Genomic DNA, 26,201 nt, shown 5'->3' on the forward strand with positions numbered 1-26,201 from the left:
ATTAGTGAAATGTACTCTCGTTTTACTAACATTGTTAATCCCTTGAAAGCTCTTGGAAGAAAATATACATCATCCGACAATGTAAGAAAAATCCTTAGATCTTTGCCAAAGAATTGGGAAGCTAAGAAGACCGCCATCCAAGAAGCCAAAGATCTTAACACACTTCCCATTGACGAACTCATTGGTTCATTAATGGCTTATGAGCTAGAAATGAATGATAGAGATGAAGAAACTCAAAAGAAGGATATAGCTCTACAAGCTACTACCAAAGAAGTTACAATTGATAAAGTTCCTCATAATGAAGAAGAAGTTGCTCTCATTACCAAAACCGTAAGAAGAATTCTTCAAATGAAGAAGTTCCAAAAGAGCAACCACTTCAAAAGAAATGGGTCGTCTAGTGAGCAAGGAAAAAGAGAAGCACCTACTTGCTTCCATTGTGGAAAACCGGGACACTTCAAGTCCGATTACTATGCCTACAAAAATGAAAAGGAAAGGAAAAAGAAAGGCAAAGCCATGCAAGCTACATGGGAGGATGATGATTCAAATGGATCCGAAAGTGACGATGAACTCAATGAATTGGTTAATCTTTGTCTCATGGCCGATGAAGATGAGGTAAATTCTAATCATAACTCATTTGATTTGGAAACTATTTATGATGAATTGGTTGATGCACACAACTATTTGTTAGATGCTTTTAGAGAATTGCATGATGAATTAGCCAAAATGGTTCAAAAATGTGCTACTCTCAAAAGGGAAAAGAATATCATCTCTCAAAACCTTAAAAAATCTAAACTTGAAAATGAAGCTTTGAAAAAGGAAAAAGAATTAGCTAAAGAATCGGTTTCAATTGATTTGATTTCTGAAAATAAATCATTGAAAGTTATAATTGAAGATCAAATTGAGACTTTAGCTAAATTCACAAAAGGTAGAGAGAATTTGGATCTCATACTTGGAAAGCAAAGAAATGCTTATGCCAAGGATGGACTTGGATTTGATCCTCACAACAAAGATTCTTGTTTATTGAAAAAGAGAATACCTTTGAACAATTACTTTGTTAAAAATTCCTCTTTTAGTCCAATATGTAACTATTGTAAAAAAAATAGGACATAAGATCAATCATTGTCCTATTAGGCCATGTAGGACAAAAGAAGTTTGGGTTATTAAAGGGACTTATACACCTCTTCCTAACTCTCATGGACCCAAGAGAATGTGGGTACTAAAAGAAGATTATTCAAATTCCTTTTGTAGCTTTGCTTGAAGTCTCCATATTCATCCAAGGACAAATGGTTCCTTGATAGCGGATGCTCAAGGCATATAACGAGAGATCAATCAAAATTTCGCTCCATCAAACCTCATAAAGGAGGAAGCGTCACATTCGGCGACAACTCAAAAGGCAAGGTCATTGGCATTGGAACTATTGGTATCTCTTCCTCCTTATCTATTGATGATGTGTTACTTGTTAAAGGCTTAAAACATAATCTGTTTAGTATTAGCCAATTATGTGAAAAAGGATATGATGTTTTGTTTAAATCGGACAAGTGCATTGTCAAAAAGGATAATGTAGAAGTTTTCCATGCTCTAAGAAATGGTAATGTATATACTTTGCTTTTATGTGAATTACATGATCAATATGTCAAATGTCTTGTATCCTCAAATGAAAATAGTTGGTTGTGGCATAGAAGGTTGGGTCATGCTAGTATGGATTTGATTTCAAAACTATCTAAGAATGAATTGGTCAAAGGCCTCCCAAAGACTAATTTTTCTAAAGATAAAACATGTAGTGCATGCCAAATAGGCAAGCAAATCAAGTCATCATTTAAAAGGAAAAAGGATATAACGACTTCAAGACCACTTGAATTAATTCACATGGACTTATTCGGTCCGGAGAGAATTGCTAGTCTTGGTGGAAAACTCTATGCATTTGTCATTGTGGATGACTTCTCTAGATTCACTTGGGTATTTTTCCTTACACACAAGAATGAGGTTCATACAATCTTTGCTAAATTTTGTAAGAGAGTTGAAAATGAAAAAGAATGTAAAATTAAGTCCATTAGAAGTGATAGAGGTAGAGAGTTCGACAACCAAGATGTGGAAAGATTTTGTGATGACAATGGATACAATCATAATCTTTCGGCTCCTAGGACTCCTCAACAAAATGGAGTTGTTGAAAGAAAAAATAGGTCTCTCCAAGAAATGGCTAGGACTATGTTAAATGAACATAATTCTCCTAGATCTCTATGGGCCGAAGCCATTAGTACCTCATGCTATATCATAAATAGAGTCATTATTAGAAAACTCCTTCATAAGACTCCTTATGATCTTTGGAACAAAAGAAAGCCAAACATTGGATACTTTAAAGTCTTTGGGTGTAAATGCTTCGTGTTAAATGACAAAGATAATCTAGGAAAATTTGAACCTAAATCGGATGAAGGTATTTTTCTAGGATATTCTTCTCGTAGCAAAGCATTTAGAGTGTTTAATAAAAGATCACGAGTGGTTGTGGAATCAATACATGTTGTATTTGATGAATCACCATTACCCCCTCTTAGATGTTCATTAGATGATAATGAAGATGTGATTGAGATAGAAAAGAATATTGAAAATCTTGATTTAAATAGTCCTTCTCTTGAAGATAGCTCCAAAGATGTTCCTAAAGAAAGTTTCTCTCATAAAGACACTCTTCCTAAGGCTTGGAAGCAAGTGCCTAATCATCCGATAAATTAAATCATTGGCGATCCATCTAAAGGAATAAGCACTAGGTCTCAAACGAGTAACATTTGCTATTATGTGGCTTTTGTTTCCCAACTTGAACAAAAAAATATTCATGAAGCCGAAAATGATGAATCTTGGCTCTTGGCCATGCAAGAAGAACTTAACCAATTCGAAAGGAATAAAGTTTGGCATTTGGTTCCAAAGCCTAAAGATAAAACTATTATTGGCACAAAATGGGTATTTAGGAACAAAAAGGATGAATCGGGAATAATTATGAGAAACAAGGCAAGGCTTGTTGCTCAAGGCTATAATCAAGAAGAAGGAATTGATTATGAGGAGACCTTTGCCCCTGTAGCTAGACTTGAAGCTATAAGAATGCTCCTTGCTTTTGCATCCCATAAGAACTTTAAGTTATATCAAATGGATGTAAAAAGTGCTTTCTTAAATGGATTCATTGAAGAAGAAATATATGTAGAACAACCGCCGGGCTTTGAAAGCTACATTTATCCAAACCATGTTTTTAAATTATCAAAAGCTTTGTATGGTTTGAAACAAGCTCCAAGAGCTTGGTATGAAAGACTAAGAGGTTTCTTACTTGCTAATGGTTTTGTTAGAGGAAAAATTGACAATACTCTTTTTACTAAAACCATTGATAGCAACCTGTTGGTTATTCAAATTTACGTTGATGATATTATCTTTGGATCAACCAATAGTGTGCTATGTGAAAAATTTGCTTGTAGCATGCAAAATGAATTCAAAATGAGCATGATGGGTGAACTTACTTTCTTCTTAGGGTTGCAAATCAAACAAACACTTGATGGCATTTTTGTTTGCCAATCCAAGTATGTTAAAGATTTGCTAAAGAAATTTGGCTTGGAGGAAGTCAAACATGCCAATACTCTAATGAGCTCATCTTTGAAACTTGACAAAGATGAAAAGGGCACTAATGTAGATATTAAAAAATATAGGGGTATGATTGGTAGTCTTTTATACTTAACCGCAAGTAGACCGGACATCATGTTTAGTGTATGCTTATGCGCTCGTTTTCAATCTTTCCCTAAAGAATCTCATCTATGTGCCGTTAAAAGCATCTTTCGCTATTTAAGTTTTACTACATTCTTAGGGCTTTGGTATCCTAGGCATACATCATTTGAGCTTGTCGGTTACTCGGACGCTGATTTTGGAGGACGCAAAGTTGATAGAAAAAGTACTAGCGGAACTTGTCATTTCTTAGGACAATCATTAGTATCTTGGTCTTGCAAGAAACAAAATTCCGTAGCTCTATCAACGGCGGAAGCTGAATATATTGCAGTCGGTAGTTGTTGCGCTCAAACGCTTTACATTAAGCAACAGCTTGAGGATTTTGGACTTTACTTTGATCATGTTCCTATTATGTGTGATAATACAAGTGCAATATGTATCTCAAAAAATCCTATTCAGCGTTCAAGGACAAAGCATATAGAAATTAGGTACCATTTTCTTAGGGATCATGTCTCAAAAGGAGACATTGAGCTTGTATTTATTAATACTGAAAAACAACTAGCAAATATTTTCACAAAACCACTCCAAGAGGGCAGATTTTGCTTACTCAGAAGAGAAATAGGTATGTCTGCAGAAGAAGAAATATTAAAGTAACTCTAGCAGCTAAAGAGCCAGCTCCATGCAGAAAAAGAGTTGTCTCCACACAAAGCAGAGCAGGCTTCACAAATGATTTCAAAGTGCATACTCTCGGGATCTCTTTGTTTTTAAGAAAGAGCAGTCTCTACAAACTAAGAGAGCAGGCTCTATAAAAACAAGAAACGGCTCCTAACCTGAACCAAATCTGCATACACTTTAGTTGCTCTCGGGATCTCATGCAGAATTCAGTAAGAGCAATCTCAAATTCTAGAAGAGCCGGCTCACACAAACAAATATACAAACTCAACTCTCGGCATCTCATGCAGGTTGCAAAGAGCCGGCTCCAATTTTGCTTGAGCCGGCTCAATACAAGTGAATGGAGACGTCTCTCTTCAGAAGAAAGAGCCTGCTCAATTGATGGATTAAATCTCCTTACTCTCGGCATCTCACATATACACTTGGATGCAGGGTAAAAGAATGAAAGAGCCGGCTCCATGAAATAGAAGAGCCGGCTCCAAGGAACTTCATTGAGCCGGCTCTATGACCTAGTGAGCCGGCTCAATCAATGAATCCCACACACACATTCTCGGTTATTCATTTTAAGTGCACAGTAAGCCTTTAGTTCTTATATCCATCTAGTCCCTTTCACCATTCAGTATACAGAATACATTCTAGACATAATAGAAGCACATTACAGAGCACTCTCTCGGCTAGGGCTGGTATACTTCCTTCATTGGGCATCTACACAGGTAACTCTTTTCCTCAAATTCAATCTAAAAGTTATGAGTTCTTGCATGTTAGTTGATCTATTTACAACAAATTTTAGAGTTCATTGCTTTTTAATCTCTCATCCATGAAACCCTTGATTACACTATAGACTTTCTCCTCACATGGAAAGAACATATTTGAGTAGAAATTGCTACTCTCTTGGTTTGTTAATTCAATTTTCTAGTAGCTATGCATTTGTCATATGACTAATCTATGAATTTATTTCATGTCAATTAAATCTTAGAAATATATGTTGTTTTCAAACCCCTTTATTTTCAATTTATCTTCGAATAAATTCTCACAATATGTTGTTTATAATTCATCTAGGCAATACATTGTTGAATTTCATTTTATTTTGATGAATTTGTAAACTTTATTACCTAGATCATCTATCTGAATTTTTTTTGGGGGTTTTAAGCATTTTTCCTCTTTACTCAAATTAGTATAAAACTTAAATTGTTACATTGGTTCAAAATCATTTTCAATTATTATCATTAATTCTCAGTCAAAACCAATTTGAGCTTTGAAATTTCCATTATATGATAATTGAATTTTTTTTAATCTTCACTCCAAACAAATTTAAGTGAATTTTTCTTTAGATATGTGTTCTAATTGTTCCTTCTGAAATTTCAGTTTCAATTTCTAGAAATGTCCACGGCTTCATCCTCTCATAGAAAGAATCCTCCTCGTGGTCAAAAACGGAACTCTCAAAGATCTCAAGATGTTGGTTCAAGTCCTAGTACACAAACTCAAATCTCTGCTACCATGCTTTATAGAAACCCCACCTACAAAGTAGCATTTGACACTATCTATCAACATAGAAAATTGGCCACAGCAATGGTATTGTCCAAAAAAATTTGCGATGATCTTAATCTCAACACCTATAGATTGTTTGATGCAATTGGCCTAGGAAACTTTGTTGGGTTGAGTACCAAATACTATCCAAAATTAGTAAAGTTATTTTACACTCACCTTGAAGAAAGTCCTGGAGAAGACAAACTTAATTGTTATGTTGCTGGAGTTCACTTTTACCTTGATAGAAGTAACATTGCTCGAATTCTCAAACTTGAGGGTGGCATCCAATTCTATTCTCTTTCCAAATGGTTTATTGGACAAGGATTTGACAAACTCATGGCTATTCAGCAAATGAGTTATGATTCCCGTGTAACCAATACAAAAGTGGTAAACACCAAGTAATTAACTATGGAAGCCCGATTGATTCACAAGATCATCATGTACTCCATTCTTCCAAAATCCGGCAGTAGATCCAAAGTCACTCACATGGACGTCTTCCTTATCTGGTGTGTCTTAAATGGAAAGCCCTTTGATCTTGCATACATAATATTTCATCATTTGCTTGCTTGCAAGAGAAAGAAAAAGGTCTCTCTTTATTATGTCGTGGTTCTCACTCACATATTCATGGATATGAAAGTTCTGCTCGATAGTTCTGAAGCAGTTAAACCAGGGTCAAGACACATGCTCACTGCTTTAAATCTTGCGTCAATGGGACTAAAAAGGGATTCAAATGGTATGTGGTTCTATCCTAAGCAACGAACGTTTGAAGAGGCTCGAGATAGAGGAGAAGAAATTGAGGAAATTGATGATGAGGATGAACAAGACCATGACAGTGATAACAGTGCTGAAGATGATGTTGTTCCAGCTAAAAATTGCACCAATCGTGATCTTTTATTGCAAATTCTAGAAGCTACTCGTCAAAATCAAGCCACTCTTCAAGAACAACAAACCACTCTTGAACACCAACAACAACAACTTGACGAAGTGCTTATGACTGTCACTCATATAAGTGAAGACTTTGAAGCCTTTCGAAAAGGCCATGAACCCCCTCCTCCTTCTACTTAGAACAAAATCACCTCGTCTAAAAACTCTTTTTGTGCACTCCCTTGTTTTATCTGCTTTAGAGAAGCCTTTTTTAGCTATGTTTTTGCTTATGTCATTTTCTTTTGAAGACTTTATCATGATCTATGCTTTTGTCTAACATCTGCTAGTTATGTTCATATTTTCCTTTTGTACTGTTTTGTCTTCTGTAATCTATAAAATGACATATTTCCTATTTAATTGTCCTTTAAATTCTCATTCTCTAATAGTTCATGAAATGGCATGTATTTTCTCCTTCATAGAAATAGACTTTTTGAGATGACAAAGGGGGAGAAAGATGTGTTCTATGCTATATGGTGTCTATTCTATTGCATTACTATTTTGATAGACGCACATTGATAACATTGATAGGGGGAGACATATTTTTTTTTTTTTCAAATATTTGTTGTTGACATAAATTCAAGATATGCTTATTGATAGGGGGAGCATTATTTCAAAATGCAACTCCACCTTGACAATAAACACATCAATGTTTTGTCATGATCAAAAAGGGGGAGATTGTTGGCCTAAGGATTTAATCTAAAGGTCAATCTTATATTTTGATGATTACAAACCATTAATGATGTTTATGTACTAATATTTTCCTTGAGTGCTATATAGTTGATCAATTAATTCAATCCTCAATAATGAGCCAGAAGCATTCCAAGTACTCAAGCAATGGATTCAAGGAAGCATTGAAGTTGCAAGAATTCAAAGATTATTCAAGTACTCCATCAAAGGCTAACCGATCATGGTCAAAGATTGAAGAAAAGGGTAGATTAGATGGTGAGAGCTTAAGATTTAATGTCAAAGTTAATTTGAATATATTTGAAGCTCAAAATTCAATCCATGCATTGCATTCCCATTTTATTTCTCAAAGAAAATAAAATCAGCTCATGATCACATTCACAGGACTTAAAGAATTTCATATTAAGTATCATAATATGAGATGGAGAAGGCTCCATAAAATAAAGAGAAGGCTCTTTTCTCTTATTCAGTGAGCTCTGAGAAGGTTCTTTTCTTTAACTCCAGTAAGTCTTTGAGAAGTATTTAAGAAAAAGAAAGGGCTCAATCAAAAGAAAGAGAGGGCTCTTTTTGTTCCAAGAAAGCTACGAAAATGGATCTTCAAAATAAAGAGCAGGCTCACGTTTTTATTGAGCAGGCTCTTTCCAAGGAAAATGAACAAAGAGCAGGCTCTTTGGTTTTCAAGAGACGGCTCTCTTTAGGGTTTTGAACTGTAACGTAAACATTTTCATTAAATGTTCTCAACAACCTCTAACAGCTATATTAAACTCTGTTGATTCTATAAATACTGAGGTTGGTCTTCAAACTGAAAAATACTTTTACAGAGAACATTCTATCATTCCTTGAAAAGCATTAAAGAAGTATTTTGAGCTTTCATTCCCTCTCTGTTATTTCATATCACTGTAGTAATTCTGAGCTTTACGTATATTCATCTTTTCTATAGTTGTGAGCTAAACTCTGTAATCTATCTTTGAGAGATTCTTGTACACTTGTTTCTTCAAATTTCAAAGCTATTGTAAAGGGTTGGTGTAACCCAAAAGAAAGCCTAGGAGAAGGGTGTTCTCCTAGCAAAGAAAAGAAGCAAGATCTTGTTTCAAAAGTGAAGGTTTGCTCTCCACCATTAAGGAGAAGCTCTAGTGAATTTGGGAAGTCTCAAGGGGGATCTTGAGCCGAGGAGTAGGAGTTTTCGAACCTCGCTAAATCACTGAGTCATTGTTTGCAATCTCTTATCTCTATCTCTCTTATTTTTGTGCTTTATTTTGCTTGAATATTTCAGTAAACTGATATTTAACAGTTCGGTAAAAATACAATTTTTAAATTGAAAAATTGATCCTTGACTCTATTCACCCCCCCTCTAGAGTCAATTAGTGACTAACAGATTTTATTCCGGATTTAGTGCGCACTAAGTAGTACCTTGCGGGTTAGTAACCCGAAGTCACTTGCTTGGTCATTGAGACCTTATGTCTTTTGTCTTTCCGCCATTGGTTGATTTCGCATTCAATTCCTAGTTGTAATCCTAGATTACTTTTAACTTGTGCTTGGTGCATGATATTTCATTTTTACTCAGTATACTTGGATTTGTATACTTGTATGCCTTGTATATAAAAAATGTTTAGTATACTTGTGAATGTATACTTGTATATATGTTGTATTTCCATTTCAATATTGCTTAGCGTACTTGGTGTGTACATTTGTATATTGATGATTTAGTAAGGTAGATAACCTAGTATATTTATGGCTTATATACTTGTCTTACGTGTAATTCAATATTAATTGTTATACTTGTGTATGCATACTTGTATATTGAATATCTTATTGTGTAGTACCACATGCTTCTATGTTGTTTAAATAGCATAAATAATGTGATTTATGCTAGAAATGGTCCAGGGTAGCTTAGGATGCTCCCTGAGTCTCACATTTAACATAGACACAAGGTGGCATGACCGTATGATTTGATTTGTATCAAGTTAATAAATTCGTAAAACGTTACGTCTTTGCATGCTCATCTCCTATAAGTGGCTTTATGTTACTCATCCACATAGTAGGGACATTTTTCAGGTACAGGAATCAAGATTCGGGAATTACATTATGCCTTGGATGATTTGTAGACTTGAAGTTCATGATTCATGTAAATGTTAGCATGAAATGCTATTTTTAGCCTTGTATGTCAAAATTGTATATTTGGTTCTAAACATGTAATGTGTACATAAGTACACCTTTTGTGATGTATTTGACATGTATAAGATAAGGCCATGGGCCAAAGACTTTTATTTTGTATTCTAAGTACTTTTATTTCTATGTGATTTTATTGAAAAATAGAAAAATGGCATGTATTAACTTCACTACATTTGCATGGGTGGTGGGAAGTGGGCTTTAGCACTTCCATAGGGTCTCTTCATTTATGTATGAATTGTGGACAAGGGCCAAATGGTCTTTTGAAACCATTTGATAATTTTTAATTTCAAGTTTCTCTTTTAAAAGCCATTTTAGGCAAAATGTGAAGTTTAATAGGTGATATTTTGTATTTAGAGACCATTGAGGCCGTAGGCAATTGGAATGCGTGTAAATATGTATATTACATTTGCATGAATGCTCACCTTGCACAAAATATCAAATTTGCATGAAATGGATGCTTGCTGGTCTCAAGTTTATCATTTAAAGCTTTTTTTTTTTTTTTTTTTTTTTTTTTTTTTGCATTTTGAGGTTCGGATAGGTCGTATTTTGCATCAGGCATTTTTGGGAGCCGCGGACCATTCCCTCGAGCTTAAAATCACTTTTTACGTTTACGAGCATGATCGTTTTAGCACACAACACCATTTAGGGTCAAATGAGTACTTGGTGCAAAGTTGTTTATTTTTTTCATCGTTTTTGACCTAATCTGATCTAGGGGCATTTTGGAAAATTTTTTAAAAAAATAAATTCTGGTTTTGACATAGTCACATAGAAAACGTGATTTTAGGGGGGGTTTCTTCACAACATTTTTTCAGAAAATGCCGTCTCGGTCACGAAAACCCCGCGTTAAATCTGATTTTTTGTGCACACATGCATTTTTGAAAAAGTTTGTTGTAAGGGCATTTTAGAGATTTGACGTCAAAAACAAATTTTTATTTCGACATGATCAGCTTGAAAAAATTATTTTGAGGGGGGTTTTTTATTCGTATTTTTCCAAAAAAAACGTCTTTGAGTGCCTCAAAACGGCACACCAATTTCAACATTTTGCCTAGGTCACTATTCACAGCTGTCAAAACACTATTCATTGCTGTCAAAACACTATTCACGACCGCGGTGACGTCAAAACTTTGTTTTGACTTTTTTCTTCCATCCGAACTCCAAATCAAGTGATTTTTGAGTCTAACTTGATTAATTTTTCGTCTTCTTTCCAATGGTATGCTTAGTAGCACCCTAATCTTGTTTGAAATTACCATTTTGCCCTTGGGGCTAAACTTATCCGTTTTTAAAATGTCGATTCCGCTAGTTTCCCTTTTGTTTCTATGGCTTCATGAGAAGTCATGATTATGTCTTAAGGATGATGTACATTTCCAAAGACGTTGCTTCTATGTAAAAAGACTATTTTGCCCTTGGGGGTTTATTTGGTCTTTTTCTGATCTTTTATTCCGCGCCGGTTCTCGTAGAGTTCCATGGCCTCATGGAAGGTCACTTTGGTGTCCTAGGGATGTTGTATATCCCTAGAGACTTGTTTTCTATTTTCGCTTCCGCATTCGTATCCGTTATCAGATTAAACTTCAGTTCATCATAGGAAGCACTGGTTTGAAAAACTAGGGCCGTCACATTTGATTTGCAATATCATCCGGGCAAAGCAAATGTGGTAGCGGATGCCTTAAGCCAGAAATCTCATGGGACTCTGGCTTGTGTAGCCATTCAAAAATGGAAGATGCTTGAGGATTTGGCAGAGATGGGATTGTATTATTTCAACGATGACGATGGCAGTAAGTTAGTGTTCTTGTTTAGTCTCATGTTTCAACCTACTCTTATCGGACGAGTAATTGAGTCACAGAGACATGACCTAGATTTGGATGACATTCACACTTTGATCTCCAATGGTGAGACAGTGAATGATTGGACCTTGCATGCAGATGGAGGTCTACGATTCAGGGGTTTATTGGTTGTTCCCACAGTGTGTCATGAGGATGTCTTGCGGGCGTTTCACACTTCCCGCTTTACAGTTCATCCAGGTGGTACCAAAATGTATCACAATTTAAGACGTTAATATTGGTGGAGTGGGATGGAGAAAGATGTTGCGCAGTTCGTGGCTAGATGCCTAACCTGTCAGCAGGTGAAGGCCGAGCATCAGACACCAGTTGGTTTATTGCAGCCATTGCCGGTAGCGCAATGAAAATGGGAGCAAATTGCCATAGATTTTATGAAAAGTTTTCCTAGGTCATAGAGGGGAAATGAGGTCGTATGGGTCATTATTGATAGACTGACCAAGACGGCTTACTTCTTGCTTATTAAGGCAACAGATGACGCAGAGGCACTTGGTATACTGTATGTGAAGAAGATTGGGAAGACAGCTGCCTTAGGGCTCGACATTATACTCTAGACTACCCAGATGATTAAGTTAATTAGACAGAGATTGCTCACAGCTCAAAGCCGACAGAAAAGCGATGTGGATAAACGGAGGCGACCGCTATCCTTTGAGGTGGGGAGACCATGTTTTTCCTCGGGTTTCTATACGAAAAGGATTGATGAGGTTCGGGAAGAGTGGCATGTTATTGCCGCAATTCATTAAACCTTTTGAGATCTTAGACAGAGTAGGAGAAGTGGCCTATAGGCTTACTTTGCCACTACAGTTAAACAGGGTCCATAATGTTTTTCATGTATCTATGTTGCGGATATATGAGCCAGATCCATCTCACATTCTGGATTGGGTTGATGTGGACATTGATGAGGATGTTTCCTATAAAGAGGGACCAGTTTAGATCCTTGACACATGACAGAAAGTGTTAAGAGACTAGATGATTGTAGGTGCAATTTCTCACACCCGAACACTTAAAGAAATAAATCAAGAAGAAATACATGAAATATAGATGAGACGACAAACAATTTTTGAAGAGAAGAATAATGATGGGAATTCGATGACCTTTCATTCTCATTCATGCTCTATTTATAGACTTTGTTTAGAGAATTACATGGAGCCGTTTTCTGGCTTTACTCCCAGACGTGGGTACTTATGCTTACTGATCGTGTGTATATTTTTATGGCAAGCGTTATGGACTTATAGGCCTGCCGAGATTGGGCTATCCATCGGTTTTTATGTCAAGCAGAGCTTCCTTTATTTAATCAGGCTAAGTTGACATGTGTATATGGTTTCTATTGTTGGGCCCCTAATTGATGGTGGGCTTTTGGGTGTCTTTAGTTTAGTAATGGGCTGCTCTTTTGTTGCCATATGGTGTATTATGGTTAGTGGGGATTTTTCCCTTCATACTTTGCCCCCGATTCCTTTTATGAATTTAATTCATATATGGAATAGTAACTATTTTCGAGAAGTGGAGAATTTTTTTCGACTGTTATTGCCTATCATTACCATTTGTGCTGCTGATTTTTAGGGTCTCGTGCTCGCCTTTTCATTATCTGCTTCTCTTTGTTTATATATTGTGTTCTTGTCATTTGGGCATTTGTATCTGTGATCCCGTTTCTGAGTTCAAGAGAGAATCCGATTGCTGCTACGTCATCTCCCTTCATCTGCCGAGGTTAGCCTTTAATTCATTCCCTCTTTCTTACATTATAAGTCAAGAAAGTAGCGAACGAACTTATAGTGCTCATATGTCTGACTTTGAGTTGGGGACTGCGGTGGCGAGTTCGAGTGATTATGTCGAGGGTCCCATAATCCTCCTCCCTGTGGATATTGTAGAAAGGAAGTCTTTTTTAATTGCTCAGTTGACAAAGAAAAATCGCGTTCCTCCTAACGTTACCCTTAAGGAGTATAACCATGACTTGAATTTTAGTACAGGCAAGGGTTTGGAGAAAGACGAGATGTTTTTCTCAGCTTTACATTTTTTTGCCTTTCGATTTCCCCTTAATCCTTTCTACTTTCGGGTCCAGTCGGTGTTAAATTTGGCTCCCCTTCAGGTTAACCCTAATTTTTTTCACATTCTCTCCTGCCTTCTTGCTTTGAATAGGGTTCGAGGTTTAACCTTGAATCTTGCTGATCTTTTGTTCTACTATACACTTGATAGAACGAAGTATGGAGAGGGTAAGTTCCACTTCCACTCTAGACTGGGTAGGGCTCTTTTCTCTCATCTTAACACTTCTAACAATGAGTGGAAAGATAAAATTGTTAAAGTCAAAGGGGCATGGCAATCTTCATCCGCTCGAGATTTATTTGTTCGATCAAGCTTTTATGCCCCATCTGTTCCTGCAATTGATGATTCAGGTGAGTTTTCTTGCTTCGTCTGCATCGTAAAGTAGTTCTGTTATATTTATAACTTCTTGGGTCACAAAACTGACTTTTTCTCTTCAAAATTTGTAGATAGCCGTCTTGCTTATTTGCAGGAAAGGGTTTGAAGCGACATTCCTTCTACTAGGGTCATTCTTTCCTCTTCTCATCTTAAGACAATCTCAAGGGATTCTCCAGTGATTGTTCAAAATCCTGAGGAGCCCATTAACCTTGACGCTTCTAATTCTGAGGCTAGCCTTTTATCGCTAGCCCCTTTTTCTCTTTCTTAATCAGCGATGGAACTTCCCCCTCTAAAACCTTGTACGACTAGGAAGGAGAAGGAGGCAGCTGTTAAGTTGCTACAGGAGAAAAAGAATACCCTTGTTGAGGCAGGCAAGTTCTCTTCCTCTCAAAAACAGAAGGGGGTTTAGTCTATGCTAGGACTCAAGTGTTCTTCCGTAAAGGATAATTCTCCTTTGAAGTGCTCCAAGTTTATGGATGGGGCTTTCGGGGGTAAAAATGCCCTAATCCCTAGCGCTGCTGACATTGCCAGGTGCGATTTCACGGGGTCTGCTGAAAAGTGGTTCCCAAAAATGCTGAAGGTTGACGGCTCTCCTATCACTATTGGCGATTCTAAGGCCAAAGACCCAGAAACACTGATGGGTTTGGCCAAAGGGATGTGGCCGTCCAGGGATGAGATTTTACAACAATAGATGAGTGTTGATGATCTGTTTTCTCTTGCTTCCAAGTTTATAATAGAGGTAACCTCTTCTGACTCCTCTTTCCTTTTTTTTATCTATTTTGGTTTCTTGATAATCCTCTGTTATTTTTCTATAGATCTCTTTCTTGATGTTCGCTTTCATGAAGAAGCTGTCAGCTAACTCTCTTCATGCGAACCAGTCTGCCGCTCTTCAAAAGAGGGTAGACCTTTTGGAGGCTTCTCTTACCGAAGAGAAGAAGGAGAAGGTCGAGCAGCTTAAGTCAATTAAGTATTTTGATAAGAGAGCTAAAGAACTTGAAAATAAAACGGCTGAGCTTGATTTGCAACTCAGGAAAGTGAATTCTCTTATTCAAACCTGCAAAGATGGAGGTTTAGAGATGTTCAACCATTTTTCCTAGATTACGAATCTTCATTATGCCTAAGGCTTTAGGCTTGGTTTTGCTTAGGGGCAACTTCCTTCTGAAGAGAGGGATTATAGCGATGCTGACGAGCATGATGCTAAGTAAGGGCTCTTGATTACTGGGGAGTATGCCGAGCCTTCTGCTAGTCTCAGGGAGATTCAGTTTGGTGCTTTGCTGAAGGGCAAGGTGGCTACTGAGGTTTTGCCTCTTCTCCAACATCCTTCGACTCTCAAGGGTTACCTCCTTCGGTGTTCGATACCCCTTCCTCTACTCCAGCTAAGGTGGAGTTGGTTGATACTTTTACACAGAGGTTCAATGTAGAAGGTGGGGCTGAACCCGAGAATAATCCTGTATAGCTTTTTATTCATTTTTTTTTTTTTTTTTTTTGGAGGTGTAGAGTATGTCCTGCCTCTTTTACAGAAACTTCCTCCCTTTTGAGAATATGGAAGTTTCTTTTGCAATCTTTGATATCACTTTTGCTTGAGTTCTTGCTTATGATTTGATCTTGATGCATTTGTCTGTTTTTAAGATCAGCTTTTTGGACTTGATCAATTTTCTGATCAAATCTGATCTGGCATTTGGTTCTTGGGGCCTTCATCTATTTTTGCGATTGGTTCTTGTGACCACTCGGCTTTTTTGGACTTTATCAACCTTTTGATCAAATCTGATCGGGTGTTCGGCTCTTGGGGCCTTCGCCTATTTTCGCAATCAGTTCTTATGACTGTTGGGCTTTTTTGGACTTGATCAACTTTCTGATCAAATCTAATCAGGTGTTCGGTTCTTGGGGCTTCGCCTGTTTTTGCAATCAGTTTTTGTGATCACTCAGCTTTTTAGACCTGATCAACTCTCTGATCAAATCTGATCGAGCGTTCGGCTCTTGGGGCCTTCGCCTATTTTTGAGATCGGTTCTTGTGACCGTTAGGCTTTTTTGGACTTAATCAACTTTCTAATCAAATCTGATCAGGCATTCGGCTCTTGGGACCTTCGTCTATTTTTGCGATCAGTTCTTGTAGCCGTTGGGCTATTTTGGACTTGTTCAACTTTCTGATTAAATCTGATCGGGCGTTCGGCTCTTAGGGCCTTCACCTATTTTTATAATCAGTTTTTGTGACCGCTCGGCTTTTTAGACTTGATCAACTCTCTAATCAAATCTAATCGGGCGTTTAGCTCTTGGGGTCTTCGCCTGTTTTTATGATCGGTTCTTGTGACCGTTGGGCTTTTTTGGACTTGATCAACTTTTTCATCAAATCTGATCGGGCATTCGGCATTTGGACTTTCACTTATTTTTGCGATCAGTTCTTGTGATCGCTCAATTTTTTTAGACTTGATCAACTTTTTAATCGAATCTGAACGGGCGTTCGGGTATTGGGGCCTTCGCCTGTTTTTGCAATCAGTTCTTGTGACCGTTCGGCTTTTTTGGACTTGATTAACTTTCTAATCAAATCTGATCTGGAGTTTGGCTATTGAGGCCCTCACCTATTTTTGTAATCGATTCTTGTGATCGTTCGGCTTTTCTGGACTTGTTCAACTTTCTGATCAAATCTGATCGAGCGTTCGGCTCTTGGGGCCTTCGCCTATTTTTGCGATCGGTTCTTGTGACCGTTCAGCTTTTTTAGACTTGATCAACTTTCGGATCAAATCTGATCCGATGTTCGGCTCTTGAGGCCTTCACCTATTTTTGCAATCGATTCTTGTAACCGTTCAGCTTTTTTGGACTTGATCAACTTTCTGATTAAATCTGATCGAGCGTTCGGCTTTTGAGGCCTTTGCCTATTTTTGCGATCGGTTCTTGTGACCATTCGGCTTTTTTAGACTTGATTAACTTTCTAATCAAATCTGATTGAGCGTTTGGCTCTTGGGGCCTTCGCCTGTTTTTGCGATCGGTTCTTCTGACCGTTCGGCTTTTTTAGACTTGATTAACTTTTTAATCAAATCTGATCGAGCGTTCGGTTCTTGAGGCCTTCACCTGTGTGTATATTTACACACACACACACACATATATATATATATTGATGGGACTTTTGAAGGTCTGATAAGAGTGCTTTAATATGGGTCGGCCCTTTTTTATTGGGCCTTCGTGGTCAAAAGAGGTCTATCCGTTAACAATGGGTTGTAACGGGTCTCCATTTTTATGGGAGTTGACCCGCTGATACTAAAACCAAACGATTTTATTTTATCGATAGAGAAAATATTTCTTTCCTATTCAGAGTGGGATACTAATTTGAAAGGAAACTATTTATCCCAAAAGAAAGTGAGGAAGGCTCTGAATTACGGACCCTCCGATAATGGGTTGTGACTATACATGGGTCTCATAATTTAAGGCCATCACCCGCTGATTTTATACTCAATGGATCATATTTTAATAATAAAGAAATCTTTTCCTTTTTAGTCGATGTGGGACCCTGAGTTCTAAGAACAGGGAAACATTTTTCGTTTGAAAAAGATATATGAAGTGTGTGGAGACCTCTAACAATGGGGCATTTCGATGTTGTAAATGGGTTCCCATTGTCAACGGGTCCCACTCACTGACATACAAGTACATCGAGTAATCTTATGAGAAAAGCTTAAAAGTATATCTCTCAAGTGATGTGGGGCATCGCTTCTTGTAGGTGAAGAAGTTTTATCTTTCTATAATAAGATTAAAAAGTGTGAAGTGGAGACCCTTGATAGTGGGTCCCATTTTGGGTCACTTACTATCAGGGGGTCCACTCCACTGTTTAGATTTTGTGTTATTTTTTCTTAAATAACAACTAAAAGTTTTGTTTTTATCCAATGTGGGACTTCCGAAAATGACAAATGGCAACTTTATTCGTTCGTAAAAGTAAAGTACCAGAAAACACTGTACGATTACTTTATTGAAAGTACCTTTTCAAATTCATTGCATACCTTGGTTTGGCTATTTTAGTGCCATCCAGGTGTTAGAGTCTGTAAGCTCATTTTCCAATCACATCTGAGACTCAGTATGGGCCTTCCCAGTTAGGTTCGAATTTGTCGACATACTTTTCTAATTTTAGGAGCACCATGTCTCCAAGATTAAAACTTCTTCCTCTGACTCTTTTGTTGCAGCTATTTACTATCTTCTGTTGATAGGCTGCTAGTTGAATGGCAGCTGCTTCTCTTTTTTCTTCTAAAAGATCCAGATTGTGCTCCAGAAGTTGATTATTTGATCTCTACTCCCAAGCTAAGCTTCGAATGGTAGATGCTACCATTTCGGTGGGGATTACGGCTTTGGCACCGTAAGCTAAAGAGAAAAGAGATTCACCGATGGGGCATCTCGGAGTAGTTCTGTATGCCCATGGGACATTTTCAATTCATCCAACCACTTTCCCTTCTCAAATTCAAGCTTCTTTTTTATGCAGGCAAAAATTGTTCTGTTAGTTATTTCTGCTTACCCATTGCCTTGTAGGTGGCATACAGCTAACATCTTTTGATTGATCCCGTATTTGTCGAAGAAACGCTGAGTGTACTGATTATTCAGATTTGAACCATTATCCGTAATGATGCATCTCAAATAGATTGTTTTAACCTCCAGGACGTAATTAAACTATTTAAATCCAATTAATTGATTAACTTAGTGATAAGCATCGAAAAGTGCGTATTTAAACCCCTTAAGCTCGAGTTTTTAAGAACCTTTATCTATCTTATTTTCCCGTTTTAGACTAATTTTATGTTATTGCCCTTTTCAGGCGCTTATCCCCAAAATAAGTCAATTCAGTCAAATTAGAGCATAAAATAAGCAATCTCAAGCTAAATGGAAGAAAAGAGCAAAGTGGTGGAAAACAGCAAGTTTCGATCGATCTGACCAATCTTCGATCGATCTCACAGTGATCGATCTAGCCTCACCAAGATGGATCAAACCCCTTATCCTTATCCTCAAGAATTTCCATATTCGATCGATCCAACTTTTCTTTTGATCGATCGAACTTCTTTGATCTTATCCCCACCTAACACTTTTGTCTTTCTCCCAAAATATCCCAAAAGTATCTCAGACTTGTCTTATTCCAAAAAGGCACTGCCAAGGTTTGATCGATTCGGCTATACTTTGATCGATCTGGTCAAACTTTGATCGATCTCATTAGAACTCGATTGATCGAACCTCCTCAAGTTCAAAATAAAACAGTGTCCAGCTCATTATAAGATGGCTCGTGGTGCAATCATTGAAGGGGCCCTAGTGCACGAAACCTAACCATTGGGTATGACATTGGAGCTACCTATATAAGGGTTTTAAGCCATTTTTACAAAAGAGGAAGATATATATCATCATACAACAATAAAATAGGAGAGAGCTTAGAGATTAGAGACACACACACCATTTGGGAGTTCTTCCATCCATCTAGGGTTTCCATCAAGGAGAAGAACATCAATCCTACCATGGAGATGGCCCTTGAAGGTTGGGTGACTACCTCAATGGGTAGCTAAACATCTTCTTGGGGCTAGAGTTAGCACTAAGCATGCCTTCTAGATCTTGATGTTTTGTATTTTGAGGGGATTTATGTTGTAATTTTTGTCTTGACATTTGATTTATATATGAATCTTGTTTCTACAATGATTTATGTTGTTTAATACTTCCAATTGATCATTTCATTCCATTCATATGTCTATGTATGCTAGAATAGATGTTCATGTATTTATCTCTTGGTTTTGTGATATTGATGCATGTCTATGTGTGTTGATACTTTGAATCTAGAGATTGTCAAGGCATGGTGCTTTAATGGAATACTCTTGCGGCTTGTTTGATGGTTCATACTCATTTCTTGATGGATTGTGTTTCTACCTTAGTTTAATTAGTTTAATTTTCTTGTCCCTAGTTTAGTTGTAGTGTAGTTGCCTTATTTTCCTAGATAGAAGGACTATCCATGCTTGTTGTTTTATGTTTCATGCGTATAAATGCAAGTAGTATAATTCTCTAGCTTGTTGAAGTGTTTGATTATGAGCTTAAAGGAAGGAATAATGGCTTAGTTTGATATATTGTGCTATTCATTAGGTTGTATAGACAATATATACTTAATTAGTCATCCATGCTTGTTGATTCAATCAATCACATATATTGGTGTTGCAACATATATTTCCCCTTATTCATTACACATTGAGTTTCTAGAAAGGTGATGTTTAGTGGTGACCTCTAAATCCTAAGATCCATCTCTCTTGTCCTCTACCCTTTATTTACTTTAATTATTTTGCATTGAATTTGTTTGCATTGTAGTTTAATTAACCAATCAAAATATCTTTTGATCACTCGACCTACTAGTCCGACCTTGTTTCCATATCAACATTGCTCCCAATCACTTGGGACGATCCCTACTCACCCTAGCTATATTAGTAGTTAGAGGTAGTAGTGGCACTTTATAAATTCAAACTTGGCTACTCTTTAACACATTTTAACTTGTTGGTTCACGATGACACCAAGTTTTGGCGCCATTGCCGGGGATTGAATTGGCAACGCCGTGTTTTGGAAACACTTAGGAATTAGTACTTTTTTTATCATGTCTTTACTTTATTTTATTTTGATTACTTATTGTGTTTGTTCTTGATTAGCTAGGTGCATTGAGAAAGGAAGTGAAGCAAAGGAGAATTGGAAAGTAAGGAGCTAAGCTAAGCATAAAAAGGGCAAAATTCCAAAAAATTGCAAAGCATAGCAAAACTTGATAACTAACTTGAAGTTGCTTAAGGACCCTTTGTGAGCTTTTTCTAACTTAATCTCTAGTTAAATCGACGGCCAGCGTGGTGGCAAGTTCTTAAATTCTTAGATAGATCGTGAGCCCGCGTGGAGGCAATTTAATTTTTCTTGCATATTGTTGAAAGCATGGGAGGATGGGATCATTGTATGTGGAGGATGCTTCTTGATTGATTTGTTGTGGAGGTGAAGTGATTGTTACTTCCTTTTTTCGTGTTTTTGTTTTTTTTGTGTATGCATGGTCATAGATCATTAAATTCTACTCTTGTCCCACTTAATTTGAATCTTGAATCCATTGTTCGTAATCCTAGGGGAAAGGGTAGCTCTCATCACTCCATTTTATCAATGGAGGAGCAACATGACGACCATGTGGAGGACCTTAGTCACATAGACCAACAAGGCATCCTCCACCCTAATGTGCATCATGATAACATTCAAGTCCCATTAGGCATGCCAAGGCGATTCATTCGACCACAACAACAAGGCCAAATTCCATTGGGAATGCCTCGGCCAATTTTTGCTCCACAACCTCCCATTATGCAAGGCCATCAAGGTGTTCGTGTAGCACCACCGGTTGTGAATCTTTCCATTCCTTTGCGTGATCATTATGTGCTAAATAAATATAATGCACCTATATGCATTCAATTGCCCCTATTTAGAGCACATCATTATGAGATTAAACCACAAACTATTCAAATGCTTCTTAACAATCATGGACTTCCAAGTGAAGAACCTCATAAGCATTTGGATGAGTTTTTTGAAGTATTCTCCACCGTGAAATACACGGACATGCTGGAAGAGGTTTTGAGACTCAAACTTTTTCCTTTTACCCTTAAAGACAAAGCAAAATATTAGTTCAACAATCTTAGGCCTTTTTCGATAACTTCTTAGGCAGAAATGTAGCAAGAGTTCTTGAAAAAGTACTACCCGGTATCAAAGACCAATGCTATGAGAACTTCCATTTGTGAATTTTCTCAAGGGGATGGAGAATTGTTTCATGAGGCATGGGAAAGATTTAATGACTTACTTAGGAAGTGTCCACATCATGACATTCCTAAGTGGCAATTAGTTCAATACTTCTTTTGAAAGTTTGCTGGATAATCAAAAAGGAATGGTAGACGCATCCATGGGTGGTTCTTATCTTGATAAACATAAAAATGATGTTTGGCAATTGTATGAAAGTATGAGTGAAAATTCCATGCATCGATCTTTGTCATCAAAAAATGGTAGAATTCTAGGTGGAAGGAAGAATGTCGGCTTATATCAAGTTGACAATTCCAATGACATAGCCGCCAAAGTCAAATCCTTAACTCAAAGGTTCGATCAATTTTTGATCAACCAAAATTTGGTGAATCAAGTGTCTTCCTCCCCTAATCATGTTTATCATCCATCTAATGAAACATGCATGACTTGTTCTAGTGTCTTACATTCTACTTCCAATTGTCCACATAGACATGTGCAAAGTGAGCATCATGACCAAGTTAATGCCACATTTGTCAACCAAGGGAATAATCCCTATGGCACATATTACAATGCCAGATGGAGGAACCATTCAAACTTCTCTTGGAAAAGCCAAGAGGAAGGCTCAAACCTCCCCAAGGTGGTTTTCAAGGCAAGTATGTTCCACCTCCAATGCAAAGCCAAGGTTCCTAAGGCTATAGATAATCTTTTTAATCACATGGAAACCAATATTCAAACTCTCATTTCCCTAATAAATCATCTTATTCTCAAGGAAATTCTAGGAGCCCCGCTTTTGAAGAAAAAGTGTTGACCGCTTTGGGTACTCTAAAGACAAACACTCTACTTCATTCCCATTCTCAATCCATTACTAAGATAGAAACCCAAGTTGGGTAAATAGCTAATACTTTAAATGCTAGAGAGAAAGGGAAGATGCCTCTAAATACTCCACCAAAGCAATAATTTGTTATGGAAACCAATTCCTCATCGGAAGGTTATACCATTGAACATGTTAACGCGGTGACAACCTTAAGAAGTGGGAAAATTGTTGACAATTAAGTTGGTGTTTCCAATGAAGAGAGTGAACCGGTGCAACCAAAAGTTGACACCCGTCCCGTTTCACATTTTATTCCTCCTTCATTACCTGTGCATAATCATCTTATTGAGAAAGTCGTGAAAAATGATTTGAACAATGATTGTGAAGAAAGATTTTGGAAAGGTTTTTGAGCCAAAGGTTCCATTTCCGGATGCCTTGAAAGGATCTATCTCTATTGAAAAACAAAAGACCAAAGTGAATGAAATCATTAAAGTGTTTTAGCAAATAAAGATTTAATCTTCTGCTTTTGGATGCAATCAAATAAATTCCAGCTTATGCCAAATTCTTAAAAGATATTTGCACCCAAAAGAGGAAGAATAAAAGCTAAACACCAAAGAAAGTGGTCTTGACCGAGCAAGTAAGCTCCATTTTGCAACACAACACTCTCCCAAAGTTTAAGGACTCCGGTTCACCTACTACTTCTTGTATCATTGGTGACTATGTTATTAATCGGGCTCTTCTTGACTTAGGAGCAAGTGTTAACCTTCTTCCATACTTGGTATACGTTAAATTAGGCTTAGGAGACTTGAAACCAACGTTGGTAGTTTTGCAACTTGCTGACCGATCCATCAAAAAGCCACGGGGTATTATTAAGGATATATTGATCAAGATTGATAAATTCTTCTTCCAGGTTAATTTCGTTGACATTGACATAGAACCAGCTCCGAATCCCAAGAGCCAAATTCCCGCTATCCTTGGCCATCCTTTCTTGGCAACCACAAATGCCAACATAAATTGTAGGATATGGATAATGAAAATCTCATTTGGCTACATGAAAGTGAAGTTAAACATTTTTAATCTAACCCCGAGTTCAATAGACAAGCATGAAGAAGCATGTGTTGTGGAAAAGTGTCTTGACAAAGAATTTGATAGAGTTGACTCATTGTTTGAAAATCGTATTTCCAAAGGTTTGCCTTCCAATTTCATTTCAAAGAAAGTCGTTTCAAAAACAAAGTTTGAAAGGGCATGGAAGCCCAATAATTGCTTTGACAAAGGACTGTCAATCTCCTTTGAGTCAAATCCAACAAGTTCTCTAGGGAACAATTTGTTGGGTGGGATTTAAAGTACTTTCACCCCATCAAGGAGGGAATGCACAACAACATCTTTGATCTAGGCTAAAAGAGTCCAACGTCTTGCTAGAGACATTAAACACTAGTACTTCGTAGGGTTTACAACCCTACTCCTCCCTCATTTCTATTTTAACTTTCATTTCTTACGAAGTCTAGATATATTCTGGGTTCATACACATTGCTAGGGACTTTGATTGAGAATGCATGCACTGTCATTTTTGAATTAAGCATTTTGTGCCTATTCGATCGATCTCAAAAGAGGTTCAATTGATCAAACATCATCTATGCATCAAATCATCTCGCTGTCCCATCGTACGTAAATTTCCTGCATATTTCAGTTCTCTGTGTATCGTGCGAACCTTATGTTCGATCGATCTGAGTGTTCCAAGATCGATTTAGATTTTCCTCAGATCGATCTGTGCCCCATACTTAGAAAAATTTTGAACCCGATGAAAAATCACCTCTGTGTGATCGTTCGAACATGTCTGCAGGTTTTTCACCTGTTGAATCGATCGAGCTTCAATCGATCTTTGTTCGATCGATCTGGGTGCTCCTGTTGACCTTTGACTTCTTGTTGAATTTAAATTTATTTCAAATATATATATATATATATATATATATATATATATAATTCCAAAAATATTTTTCAAAATTTATTTTATTTTACAAAAATTCAAAAATATTTTTAATTCACCTTTTAAATAAAAAATATATATGTATAATTTTCAAAAATACTTTGTCGTTTTGTGGGTTCAATTGATCTGAGTTCCTTCCTGATCGATCAGAGTTCGATCAATCTGATTCCCAAGTGATCGATCAAACTTGTCGAAAATAGTTTTTAAAAATATGACCCAAGGGTCATTTTGATCGATTTCACCATTGATCTCGACCCTTCCTTCTCTCTCACCACTGTTTCACCTTCTTCCCCACCTCCGACGAGCTTCCGGCGAGTTCTCCAAGTTTCCAAACTCTCTCTCGGCTCTGATCTCATCTCATCCTCTCCATTTCCACTTCTCTTGTTAGTTCTTGGTAAGTTTTGGGTTATATTATCATTTTCGAGCTTCAATCTATATGTTTTTCATGTTACCATGCCTAGATCTAGAGTTTCCATGTTCCATTGTTGTCATTTTTAACTTTTCAAGCATATGTATATATATGTATATATTTTTGTACATATTTTGTTTTCGATTTCGATTTAGGCATGTGCCTATTTAAGTGACCAATATTGACTTGTTGAGGTGTAGAAGGGCCTATGAGCTTGCTCGGGTGCCCCCCCGTATTGTCCACTTCACAGATCTATGGCTGTTCGTGTTTTTTACAAAGTTCGATTGATCACACCCTTTTTCTAATCGATCGAATCTCGATCGATCTTATCCATGTCCTGATCGATCCAACTTGGATCGATCTCATCTTTTTTCTGATCGATCGAACTTTATTATTTTGCATATCATCTTTGTGTTTCATGCTATCCAATTTATGCCCAATGTCTGTGTTTTCCACATTGGATGTATTCCATACTTATCATGTTCAACATGTTTCACTCTATTTGAACATTCGATGTCTATACTTGGCTATATTATCACTTGCATAGATTCATGTAATTTATTCTGAGTTGTCTATCTTAATTTGACAAATATGTTTCTATTTGTTGTGCTTCAATTCTATATTTCAAACCTGTACTGACTACACTTGTAAGTGTTTTCTTTCTTTTACAGACTATGGCTCGAGTCAAGACTGTTGCCAACCGACAGTATCACCGCCGAGTGAGACCGCATATAGAGGAGGCTGAAGAGCAAGCTCCAGCTCAATCCGAGTGCTACGCCTCTTCTGCATCTGCATTCTCATCTTCTTCATCGGCGGAGGTGACTGAGCATATACCACCTCCTTCACCACCACTAGCACAACCCGGCCAGGTCCGAGATAGACCTACCAGGAGATATTCATGCCTTTCAGTGGCACATAAGTCTGTCTTTGACACTACTTTCTTCTCCTTGTCGATTTTGACCAGGGTAACCTATAATGAGATTGTGTGGCATGGCATTTCAGCTATTCTTGCCCCGGTAGCCTACCCAGTTTACCCGCGGCTCGTCCGGTTATTCTACCAGAACCTCTGGCCGGCCCCGAGTAATCTATCGGAGTTATGGACTACTATTGATGGCCATCTCATCCGCATCATAGTCAAGACATTGGCCACATCCTCTCGGTGCCCACACGTCTGCCCTCCCGACCTTCAGTATCTTATTTTAAAAAGGCCATCTGACGCAGACATGGCCGTTGCCCCCTTACAGTGATGGCGAGACATTCGTCATCCGGACTTATTTGCCTGATGATATATGGTTCTTTGACTCGATCTTGTACTAAAATGTATTTAAGGCGGGCCATAAAATC

Source organism: Cornus florida, unplaced genomic scaffold (assembly GCF_030987335.1).
Source record: "Cornus florida cultivar Cherokee Brave unplaced genomic scaffold, ASM3098733v1 CherokeeBrave_3.0.0_Hap2_Chr07, whole genome shotgun sequence".
NCBI classification, from domain to species: domain Eukaryota; kingdom Viridiplantae; phylum Streptophyta; class Magnoliopsida; order Cornales; family Cornaceae; genus Cornus; species Cornus florida.